Source organism: Balaenoptera borealis, assembly GCF_965194805.1.
Source record: "Balaenoptera borealis genome assembly, chromosome: 11".
Taxonomy (NCBI): Eukaryota; Metazoa; Chordata; class Mammalia; order Artiodactyla; family Balaenopteridae; genus Balaenoptera; species Balaenoptera borealis.
This window is the reverse complement of record NC_138868.1, coordinates 57755291-57768218: the sequence shown is the minus strand read 5'-3', so window position 1 is coordinate 57768218 and position 12928 is coordinate 57755291. Positions and strand designations below refer to the sequence as shown.

The 12928-nt window shown below is 46.4% G+C and overlaps 1 protein-coding gene across 1 annotated transcript in view; it reads left to right on the top strand.

Moving 5' to 3' along the window:
* TENM4 (teneurin transmembrane protein 4) overlaps positions 1-12928 on the top strand; it is a 756454-nt gene that overhangs the window by 332110 nt on the left and 411416 nt on the right. The window lies entirely within an intron of this gene.

The window sequence follows — 12928 nt, the reverse complement described above, 5'->3', positions numbered from 1 at the left end:
ACTAAAGCCCCCATGCCTCGAGCCCGTGCTCTGCAACAAGAGAAGTCACCACAATGAGAAGCCTGCGCACCGCAACAAAGAGTAGCCCCGGCTCGCCACAACTAGAGAAAGCCCACGCACAGTGACAAAGACCCAATGCAGCCAAAAATAAATAAATAAATAAATAAATAAATTTATTAAAAAAAAGAAAAAATAGGGAAGCATCGTCCCTTTCCATGCCTGACTGGCTGGAAGCATGTCACTCCCTAGCACTCGAGCTAGACATGTGAGAATACGGAGGCCAGGCTGAGGCGGGCCCTGTAGCCAGGAAATGGTTCACACACATGACTCAGCCTCTTGAGAACTCAGTCCCGAAGCCAGGAGTGCTCCCTCAGGGGACAATGAGAAAGTCTGTTGGGAAAGAGAGATGAGGAGGGGGAGCCAATGACCATTTGCCCAAAGAGTAAAGCAATCTGGCTCCATCGGCCTTGAAAATGGTTCAGCTCAGTAAATCATCGTATCTGTTGCCACAAACCTGTTTCAAAAACTTGCACTTGTTACTTCGAAAGCCAGCCTGGCCCACCACTGGGTGCTCCTCAAAGCAGACTCTGAATCCTCTCTGCATCCCCAGTGATGGGCAGCGCAGGGATAGGGTAGTTGGATGTAAAGAAGGAAAAGGACCACCCCTTGCCTCCAGGGCTCATTGTTTTTTGAAGGAGACAGATGCCCGCCTACATGACAGACACAGATTCCGGCACACTGAGCTGTCTAGCAGACACGCAGACACTGGGCTGGCTGCGGGAGTGATGGGGCGATGGGGCCACAGGTCGGAGTCAGGCCGCAGGTAGGAAGGGAGAAGGGATCTGATGAAGCTCCTGGAGGATTTAGGTCTGACTTCCAAGAAAGGAAGGAATTGTAACCTGGCAGCCAGCAGGGGAAGGGTATTCTGGATAGAGGGGCCCCATGTGTACAAAGGCTTGGAAGGGGGAGAGGACAGGTGGGCGGGGCAGACTGGCATTGAGTATAATGTGTTTGAGAAAAGGGGGCAGAGATGAGACAGGTAACAACAGGTATCAGGATGCGAAGGGTGGTGTTGACATCTTATACTTCTGTTCTTCTCAGATCCCAATGTCATAGCAATCACCTGGGGACCTAATTGCAGATTCTCATTGAGTAGGTATGAGGTGGAGCCTGAGATTCTGATTTCTAATAAACTCCAGGTAATGTTGATGCCACTAGTCTGTGGCTCAAAGCTACTCTGAATAGTAGTGCTTTAGGCAATAGGGAGCCATTGAATGTTGTGAGCAGGGACATGACGGTAATCTGATTTGCTTCTTAGAAAAATCACCCTGAAAGCTGTGAAGAGGCTTCAGCAGGGTAGAAGTATGCAGACAGGGCGAGAGATTTATTTTTTCTATATCTCCAACACCCTAGGATGGTGTCTGGCTCATATCAGATAGTCAATAGATATATGTAAAGGAATAAATTAGCCATTTATGATAGACTTTTTAAATGAAAAGACAGGAAGAATAGATGAGTCAAGTTATGCCAGGCTGATAAGCCAATATTATATAAAACACTCCTTCAGGCAAACAAATTGGGAATATGTCTTAAGGCAGTGGTTTTCTAACTTGTTTTTGGCCAAGGATCTCATTGCTTAAATGAAACCCTAAGTGGAGGCCCAACGTGTGAATCAGATAAAAAACAATTAAGTGCCCTGGTTGGTGCAGGGGTGGGGGCCCTGGACCTGACACGCTACTCCTTCCCTTTTCTCCCCTCTCTCGATGACTGGCAGATTCCCGCTGCATCATTAGACTCTGGAAAGCATCAGGTGCCCCCAGGAAGCCAGCCCAACTGGCTGGGTGAAGTGACTCTTCTGCAAGATTTTGGATGGGGGTTATCTGTTTCTGGCCCGGTTTCCCCTGCTAAACAGTGCAGGCCTACAGGAAAGGACCATGCTAAACAGTGCAGGCCTACACCAAGACCACCTCGGAACCCTCATGCCCAGCACAGGGACCTGGTCAGACAAGGCACTCAGGGAAGGTTGATGGGCAGAGGTGGATAGGTGACCCAGCAAATCCCAAAGAAAGTGCTTGAGTTCTCAGAGCCCCAGACATATAACCCTGTCCCTTCCAAACAGGAAAGGTAGTGTGGGCAGCAGAGAGGTGCAGGGGATGGAGTTGAGATTTTAGGGCAAAACAATTCTGGGTTCAAATCCCAGCTTGGGCACTCACTGACTGTGCAACCTTGGATAAGTCACGAGCTTCTCTGGGCGTTGGCTTCTCATCAATCAAATAGGAATAACAAGTCCTCCTTCGGACTTGCAGTAGAGAATGAGTGGGTTCAGATGCGAGCAATGCTTTCTAACCAGTGCCGCCCTCTTCACACGCCGCCGCTGTCGCCCGCTCACAGCCTGACTTTCTTCTGTGCAAGTGTCTGCACATTGCATTTAAGCAGAAAGCATCAGTCACACTGACAAATCTCTGTGCCCCCGGGTGGTGTTCCTAACCAGTTAGAGGCTTGGCATTTATTCTTAACTGTTTGTTGTTATATTTTTCAAATAGCCAAGTATTTAAATATCATCAGTCTGATTGCTCCTAGAGATTTGTAGCTCTTGTGCAGTGCTGGCAGGTGTTCCAGATGGCAGCTGCAGCCTAATGGAAGGGACAGTGGGCACCAGAACATGGAGATCAAGTCCCAGCTCTGCTCCTTGCCAGCTGGGTGACCTTGGACACGTCACTTCACCTCTGGGAGCCTTAATTTTCTCAGTAGGGATAACAAATATTTGTATAGGACTTCCAAGCCGCATCCACTTGCTCCTGTGACACTCCAACCTCTGGATATAACTGATCTTCATCATCTCCATGATATGGCTTAAAAAATTGAGACTCTCCGTGTGGGGCTCTGAATCCTAGCTCTCTTAAAAAGCTGTGTGACTCAGGGCAAATCCTTGCCCCCTCTGATCCTCAGTTTATATCAGATGGCAACAATTTGGCAAACAAGGATCACCAGGCACATACTGGGTGCTCAGTAGATAAGAGCCACAGTTTGTATTCACCATTTATGTATTATTGGCGTTTGCTTAGGATCACAAAGCCAGATCTCAAAGTAGAGTTCTCCTGAGCCAGAACCCCACATTCCTGCCTGCCTGCCACACTTCCCTGTTGAAATGAGGTTGTAAAACCTACCTCTCAGGGCAGTAGAGGGTGAGCAGATGTCGCCTGATTGTCAGTGCTGTGTAAACTCTAAAGTGCCAGGTTTAGGAAATGCCCCAGCATTATGTTTTCTCAGTGTGGCCCCAGGGCCTCTCTCTCTGGCAAGGTAAATCCAATTGCTTGTCATAGACTGTAAATTTTAAGCCTGGACTTTTTCTAGATGGTGCTAAACATCATTCTGCAAGCCCTTCCCATTTGCTTCTCATTTTAAGGCTCCGATTTAAACACTGTTCTGTTGCACTCAGGATAAGAAGAAAGAAAAAGAAAGGCAGCAGGCTCCTTCCTCCAGCATCAGGCTGAAGGGCACACAACTCAAGAAGACTGAGGCAAAGGGGCCAGTTTTCAGCCATGTGGCCTCCCTGAGGGGTCTGGCCCTCCTGGGGTCTGGTCCCTGCTTTGTGATGCTCCCTCAGAGAGGACACAGAGCTTGAGCCAACTAAATCCCTCTCTTTGAAGGTGGTTCAGGTTTCCCAAGGCCACTGCTTTAGGGACCACTCTCCTCTCCTCCCGGCTGGCCAGAGTTGGAGGAGGGCTGGGGCTCTGGTCTGGAAAGGTTCTGGAACATACTCCCTCTCCAGGCCCCCAGATGACCACGTGGGTCCTCGGAAGAGGCAGGATGGCAGGGCTACAGATAATTCCCCATCTCACAGATGAAGAAAGTAAGGCCCAGAATGACCTGCCCATGGTTCATGCCTAGTAAATGCAGGGCTGAGAGTCAAACTGGAGCATTGTTCAAAACTGGTGCCCTTTCTGTCTTTCTGGAACAACAGTCCTTGCATCCCAGCACAGCTCTGGGCACATAGTACATTTCTAGTAAATATTTGCTCAGTGACTGAATGAGTAGATACATGATGCTAAATAGGGATATAGGTGTCCTAATACATTAGTGTGAATGGGGTAGAGAAATCCAAACTTGCATCAGGGCCAGAACGCAATACCTTATAGTAATAATAATAATAATAATAATAATAATAATAATAATAATAATAATAATAATAATAGTCATCATCATCATCATCATCATCATGGCAGCCAAGTGCTAAGCCTTTTCTAAGTACTTTGCACATATTAACTCATTCAGTCCTCCCAAAAACTCTACCTTGTAAGTACAAGTATTCTCTCCACTTTAGTATGAGGCATTGAGAGGTTAAATAATGTGCCCAGGGTACACAGCTGGGGAGTGACAGAGCTGGGATTTGAACCCTGGCTGTCTGGCTGCAGGGTCGATGCTCTTAACGGCTCTGTGCTGCTTTCTCTCTACCGGGAATGCCCTCCTCTGTAAGCTGGAAACAGTGGTGACCTACACTCTGCCTGTCTCAGCTTTACGGTGTCTTGGTGACTTTTGAGATAGGAAGGGGCTTCGCATTCGAAAGAACACACTGGACAAATCTGAGGAGTTGCCTAGTAGAGGCCAGGCTGGGTCCTAGATAATGTGATCCCCCTGGCTTCCCGCCCTGGAGAGGAGCCAGCAGCACCCCCATCCCACTTCCTCTCCAGGCTGGCATCACCTTAAAGACTGGTACCGTTAACAACTGAGCTTAACAGCCCTAAAAAAAAGCAGAATCAATGGAGTGACAGGCAGAGTTTGTCAATGAAAACAAATTTAGGGCTACAATAAAGAGAACAAAGTGAGGGTCTGGCCCCAGGAAGCAGGACTGGGGCGACCCAGGTGTAACATTAGCCAGCAGAGGGGCCAAGGGCCAGAGCTTCCCCACAGAGAGGACAGGCTCGAGGCCCTCCTGGAAGGCGGAGAGGCAGCTGCGGCCACCGAGGGGGGCTCTGCTCAGCCCATGTGAGCCCACTGTGGTGCTCGGGCAGCCTGCTGGTTCTGGAGGAGCACGGTGTCTGTCCTCAGAGCTCGGTGCTAACATCTGCTGGTTCCTCTCAAAGGAACTCACGGCCTGGCCCACGGCTGAGAGCAGAGCTGCTTAGTGGGCCTGTGCCTGCTGGGTGGTTATGCATTTGACTGGGACGCCCCATGGGGATTTGGGGCTGGATGGTACCAATGACGTGAGACTTGTGCTAACAGGCACCTCTGATCCCATGCACTGGGGTTCACATCGCAGCACATTTCTGTCCAGCTGGAAGCTTGGTTTGATCAGAATCCTCTTAGCATGGGGATTGGCATTCCTGAAACATATGGAATTCATCCAACAACATTCCTTCTAACTGTGGGGTAGTAATTCATTTCCTTGTCTGTCTAACCCTCAGGATGCACAGAGAATTTAAGGCAGACCTCTGCACTGAGAGTCAAAGACCTGGGCTGCATCTAAGCACTGCCTCTTGCTGGCTGTGTGACTTTGAAACAAGCACTTCACCTCTCTGAACATCAGTTTTCTGTCTAATATAGGATCATGACATACCTTCTCAGAGGTATTTGTTCATTTATCCAGCCAGTCATTATTTATTAGGTGCCTACTATTTTCAAGGTTCAAAGTTGAGATTCGGTGCTGAACCAGATAGACATGATCCCCACCTGCTTAGAGCATATAATTAAGCAACTACTTAAACATAAATGTAGTTTTGAAAAATTCCAAAAAAGAGAAGTACAGGATGGTGGATTAAATGGCACAAAAATGTGGAAAAATGTGTAAGCTCTGAAGTACTGTTTAAACATTAGGTGTTACTCTTTTTGTCCTCATAACATTTCCTCTTATTTTTTAAGGTACTTTAATGATCTGAGCCTCAGTTTCCTCATCTGTAATATGGAAATTATAATACCTATATCAGTTAGCCTTTGTATGTAACAGATCTCTGTAAAATATAGTGGCTTAAAATGACCATTTTTTTCAAATTTTTATTGACATATAGTTGATTTACGATGTTGTATTAGTTTCAGGTGTACAGCAAAGTGATTCTGTTATACATATATATATATAAATATATGTATTCTTTTTTCACATTCTCTTCCATTATAGGTTATTACAAGATTTTGAGTATAGTTCCCTGTGCTATACAGTAGGTCCTTGTTGGTTATCTATTTTATATAGTAGTGTATATATTTTAATTCCAAACTAATTAGGAGTTTGGGATTAAAATGACCACTTATTGGTTCCTGTTTCTGGGGGTCACAAATTTGGGCTGCAGTCTATGCGGCTGGTTGGCTCAGCCTTGGGTCTCTAGCAATCCACGTGGGTCTTGCTACATGATGGATGTTTTCCAAAAGTAGCAAAACAGGCAAGCCCAAACACTCAAGGGTTTTTCATGCCTCTGATTCCTGATTGCTGCTAATATTCCCTTGGTCAGTGCAATCACATGGCCAACCCTGGAGTCAGCAGGGAGACTACACAAGGGTGTAATACAGGGAGGTATCATTACTAGAGCAATCTACCCCCATACCTAACTTCCAGAGTTGAATTTAGGAAGTTGAAGTTGAATTTAGTTGGGAATTGAATCAGGAGAAGGCACAGAGATAATTATCCTGAATAATAATATAACATTTACTTCTGTTGTTTATTGAGTCCTTACTTATGCACCATGCATAGACTTAAGTATTGCCATGGATTGCCTCATTTAAGCCTCAAGAAAGCCCTGTAAGATAGTAGATACTATCCCCATTTTATAGATGAGGAAACTGAAGCTCAGACAGTTTCTTTGTCCAAAGTTGCACAGGAAATACATAGTAGGTTCAAGGTTCAAACCTAGGTTTGCCTGACTCAAAAAACCTACTTTTTTTCTCTTCCAGGCTGACCTTTTTTTTTTTTAATTTTTTTTTTATTGAGTTATATTGATGTACAATATTATATAAATCACAGGCATACAATATAGTGATTCACAATTTTTAAAGGTTATGCTCCATTTATCGTTATTATAAACTATTGGCTATATTCCTGTGTTGTACAATATATCCTTGTAGCTTATTTTATACATAATAGTTTGTACCTCTTACTCTCCTATCCTTAACTTGCCCCTCCTCCCTTCCCTCTCTTCACCGGTAACTACTAGTTTGTTCTCTGTATCTGTGAGTATGCTTCTTTTTTTATATTCACTAGTTTGTTGTATTTTTTAGATTCCACATATAAAGTGATATTATACAATATTTGTCTTTCTTTGTCTGAGTTATTTCACTTAGCATAATACCCTACAAGTCCATCCAGGTTGTTGCAAATGGCAAAATTTCATTCTTTTTTATGACTGAGTAGTATTCCATTGTATATATACATTACATCTTCTTTATCCATTCCTCTGTTGATGAACATTTAGGTTGCTTTCATGTTCTGGCTATTGTAAATAGTGCCGCAATGAACATTGGGGTGCATGTATCTTTTTGAATTATGGTTTTCTCCTGGTATATGCCCAGAAGTGGATGATATTGCTTATATGTGGAATATATATATTAAAAAAAAGGTACAAATGAACTTATTTACAAAACAGAAGTAGAGTCATGGATGTAGAAAACAAACGTATGGTTACCAGGGGAAAAGGTGGGGGGAGGGATAAATTGGGAGATTGGGATTGACAGACACACACTACTGTATATAAAATAGATAACTAATAAGGACTTACTATATAGCACAGGGAACTCTACTCAGTACTTTGTAATGACCTATATGGGAAAAGACTCTAAAAAAGAGTGGATATATGCCTATGTATAACTGATTCACTTTGCTGTACACCTGAAACTAACACAACATTGTAAATCAACTATGCTCCAATAAAAATTAACAAAAGAGATAATTGTAGTTCATGCACAGTTGTAAAAAATAGTACAGATATATCCTGGGTACCCTATTCCCAGTTTCCCCCAGCAGCAACATGTTCCAAGACTATTGTAAGAGAATAGATATCACAACCAGGATATGGACATTGGTACAATCCATTCATTTTATTCAGAGTTCCCCAATTTTACTTGTACTTATTTGTATGTATGCATGTGTTTACTTCTACCCTATTTTATCATCTGCATCCAGTCAAGATAGGGAATATTTCCATCACCACAAGCATCCCTCTCACTGCCCTTTTATAGCCACGCCCACCTACCTCCCACCCCTACCCCATCCCTAACCCCTGGCAACTACTAATCTGTTCTCCATTGCTAAAATGTTGTCATTTCAAAAATGTTATATAAATGGAATCATATTGTATGTAACATTTTGTGATTGGCTTTTTTCACTCAGCATAATCCTCTAGAGATTCATTCGTATCATTAACTCATTCCTTTTTCTCACCAAGTAGTATTCCGTGGCATTCCATTTACATAGCCATTCAGCTGTTGAAAGACATCTGGACTGTTTCCAGTTTTTAGCTATTATAAGTAAGGCTTCTATGAACATCTCTGTACAGGTTCTTGTGTGAACCTGAGTTTTCATTTCTGAGGGATAAATGCCCAAGAGTGCAATCGCTACGTTGTACAGTAATTGCACGTTTAGTTTGATAAAGAACTGCCAAACTGTTTTCCAGAAGGGCCGTAATACTTTATATTCCTATCAGAAATGTATAGGTGATCCAGGGTCTCTGCATCCTTGCCAGCATTCAGAGTTGCCACTATTTTACATTTTAGCTCGTCTGACGGGTGTGTGGTGACATTGTGGTTTTCATTTGCATTTCCCTGCTGGCCAGTGATGTTGAACATCTTTTCATGTGCTTATTTGCCATCTGTATATCCTCTGCAGTGAAATATCTGTTCATATCTTTTGGCCATTTTCTAATTGGGTTGTTTGGGTTTTGTTTTGGTTTGGTTTTTTACTGTTGGGTTTTGAGAGTTCTTTACGTGCTCTAGATGCTAGGCTTTTGTTGGATATGTGGTTTGCAAATATTTTCTCCCACTTTGTAGCTTGTCTTTTCATCCTTTTAACAGTCTCTCACAGAGCATGAGTTTGGATTTTGGTGAGGTCCAATTATATCCTTTTTTGTTGGTGTGGAGATTGTGCTTTTGATGTAGCTCATGGTTTTCACCACTGTGCTCCACTGTTCTCTGAAGCTTGGGGGAGAGAAATCGTGATCTGGAGGGGAGGGATGGGGCTTGTCTGTGAGGTTTGAAGGCAGAATTAGGGTCAGTGGGAAGGCTCTTGAAGGAAGCAAATTTCAGCTCACTATCAGAATGAACTTAAGGCCAAACTTAGGGGATGAAACATGTTAGGGGTAAGTGGTATCATCAGAGATCACGCAAAGGCTGGCTGGTGTCCATGGGGACGCAGAGGAATGCATGCATCAGATGGGGCTGGGCCACGACATCATTTATGTTCCCTCTACCTGTAAGAATCTAGGATAGTGGAATCTGAATTACCCCCACCTGATTGGATGCATCTAACAAATATATCCCCCAGAGACCATCCAGCTTGCGACATTTAGAAAGGCTTTGGTTGGCCATCTGGACTGTCTCCACGTTGGGGCAGGTTGAGCCAGGCTCCACAGGAGGTGGCCAGCGACACCACAAGGTCTGTACTTGTCCTGTCTTGGGGCAAAATGCACCAGGCCAGAGGCTTAAAGGGCCCAGTGTCAGGGTCGGGGCCTCTTCCTTGCCCTCTGTCCCCAGCCTGGGGGCCAGCGGCATGGCCACCTGCCCCATCTCCACCCCAGCCTCCTCTTCTTCACTCAGACTGCCAAGGAGAATCCCTTTCTTTACGGCACTTAGGAGACTTAATTACCACAGGCGAAGTCCTTTGAGGCCTTGGATGAAAGGGATGGGAGCAGTGCAAGCTTGATTAGGCATGTAGAACTCTGGGCACAATTAGCTCCATGAGAGACTGGCCCTCCCTTTATCTGTCTCCAGTTCTGTGTGACTTATAGCAGCTAATTATTGAAATAAAAATTGCCTGACCACCCAGCTGCTGGAAAGAGGGCCCTGATATCTATTAAGTCTGCCTTTAATTATTGGAAATGGCCACAGCTTCAGGCAGTTGGGGTTTTCCCATTGTTGTGGGCCTTTTCCTCCGCCTCTTTGCAACTTGAGTACGTGGAGGTATAAGCGAAATTCTGCCAAAGCCACTTCTGTCTCCCTTGCTTTCCAGCTGGACATCCCTTTCTGGGACACCTTCGCTAACAAGCTTTGTCTGCTGCAAGCACCGCTCCTGGCACCTCCCCAAGGGGCTTTGCAATCTTTGCACTTTTACAGAACTCCTGGGCCTTGACAGAGCTCTTGGAATTCCACTGTGTGGCTGAGTGTGTGTGTGTGTGTGTGTGTGTGTGTGTGTGTGTGTGAAGCTGAGGGCTCCTGCCTCTTCACTTGTTGGCTGTGGCCGTCAGCAGGTCACAGCCTCCGAGCCCCAGCTTCTCCTCTCCATGAACGCAGGGCCCTGGGCAGCTCTCGGAGGGCACAGCGGTTGCCACCTTCACGCCTCTGGGAGTTAGGATTGAACTGTGGGATCGAGGGAGTTAGTGTTAAAACCAAGAGCCTCACCATTTCCAGGAGCCTTAAACTAGTGCCTGCTTCCCTGAGGGGCTGGTTTTCCCCTCCAGCTCTCCCTGTTCAGTGCTCCCCGCCTTGCAGAGTGGAGGCCTAACACAGGAACCCCAGGTAATTACAGGATAAGCCTTGGACACCACAGGGGATGCGCGATTAATCAGCTCGACTATCTCTCCCTGCCCCTGATTATCTCATCATGTGGTCCCAGAACAAACCGACAGAAAATCAGAAATCGGTGTAGGGCCCTTGTGCACTTTTTACAGAGAGCTAACACTCAAATAATCTGGGTTTCAGGCTTGACCCTTGACTGGGTTTTCTAGGGAGAAGGAAAGCGGGCCCTTTCAGTAGGGGCTGCACTGCAGGAGACCGTTTCTCCAGGTGTTGTTCATGGAAAAACTGAGTCCCAGCAGACAGCACATCCTGAGGCCCCCTGGTGGGTGTGCCCCAGGGGAATATGGTGTCCGGTGCAGGAGAGAGGGGGGTGAGGGACATGCAGACTACACCCCACAAAAGAGGCATGTGGGCACTCCCCTCTCCCTGTCCCCTGTTTAACTCCTGCTCGGACTTCCCTCAGCTCAGGTGTCACCTCCTCCAGGACACCCAAACTGGTGTCCCTCTCTGACTCCCAAGTGTCTGTGTCAGCTGCTCTTTTGTGTTCACTGTTCTGGAATCACCTGTAGGTGTGTCTGTCCCTCTGACTGCTTCTGGTCAAACTACTTGTTTCCAAGTCTTACCTTGGATTTTTTTTGGGGGGTTGGGGAGAAGGAAGGATTAATTACTTGCAGCACGTAAGGAGAACACCGGGGGTCTTTTCCCAAAGCAGTGTCTCCCCAAACTGCAAAGCTGGGGAAGTTTTAAACTAAGGGTGCGTGCGTATTCACGAGGGGGCTCGAGCAGAGGAGAATTCAGCATAGAATTGGGGCAGAGGTCAACAGAGTCCAAGCTGTAGTTGATTGAGGTCAGGATGGTTGATATCATTCCGTCCTCCACCTGGGTGAGGGCCTTAGTTCCTGATGTCAGGACTTACTGAAGCTCAGGTTCTTTATGTCTCAAGACAGAAAGAATTCAGTGAGAGGCAAAGTGACAGCTAAGAAGGGGATTTATTTAGAGAGGTACACCACATTCCACAGACAGAATGCTGTCTGTCTCAAAAGGCGAGAGCGGCGCTGGGAGAGAAAACACTCCACAGAGTGTGAGCCATCTCAGAAGGTGAGAGACCTCACCCTGGATCTTATAAAGCCTTGTTAGGTGGGAAAGAGGGAGTGAGATAGATGAACCTGGGGAAAGGTTACTGGGAAGGTGGAATGTTCAGTCTGATGAGAAGACTCAAGGATGCACAGACTGGTGCCTCTTCAGTCTGTAAGGCTCTTGCCAGGGCAAATTGTTAGACTTATTTCCTGAGACCCCAAGGAGCAGAGCTGAGGCTTGTGAAAGGAAGCTGAAAGGAGGCAGGTCCAGCTCCACGTCAGGAAGCACAATCTCACAGCTAGAGCTGTCCCTGGAGGGAATGAGGTCCCCAGCTTTGGAGGGGGTGTGACCACCTGGTGGGGATGCGACATGAACCTGCTGACCTTTGATGGTGCTTTCAATCTTAAGACAATAAATGCCACATGTTCTGACTCTGAGATGCCACCATGTGTAAAGGGGAATCATTTGGCTCATAAACAGCTTTGAGAGGAGAAACTATAGATGGAGGAATCCAGATACCCCGGAGCCCCTGTAATAGCTCCTGTTGGCCGAGGGCCGAATGTGTCCCCTGTCCTGCGCGCGCTCAGCCCTGGGAGGGGTCGGGGCCGCCCTGGTGGGAGCTCCCTGAGCCGGGATTGGAGGAGCGGTGCCCGTACAGCAACCAGCGGCCCTTTGATGCCTGACCTGTGACAAGCCTTCCAACAGAAGGGTGACATGGCTTCTGTGGGCAGCGGTACCATCTGTCACCTGCCTGTCAGCCACTGATTAGGGATGTCCCCACAGCCAGGCTGGGCACAGGGCCACACTCCACTATGTTCCCAAGAAAGCCCTTCCCCTGGCCCACAGTGCCGGCTTTCTGGGTGGGGACACTTGGAGATAAAGCTGTAAAAGCCCAGGTCAGGTGCTAACTGAAGAATTCTTCTGAAGGTTCATCAGAAGAATCAATACTGCTTAAAACACTAAGTGAAAGAATAGAACAGTTAAGCAAACTAGAATAAGGGGTGACCTGTATGAGAAGCAGGACAGGTTCTGATGAAAAGCTTGAGCCTGAGGGTCGCACAGACCCAGGTCTGAATCCTCACTCTGCCCCGTCCTTGCTGTGGTCCTCTGGGCAAGGCATTTAACCACTCAAAATCCCAGTTTCTTTCATCTATCAAGTGAGAATGGTTCAAGGGCCTGGTGAGGGTTAAACGAGGTAATG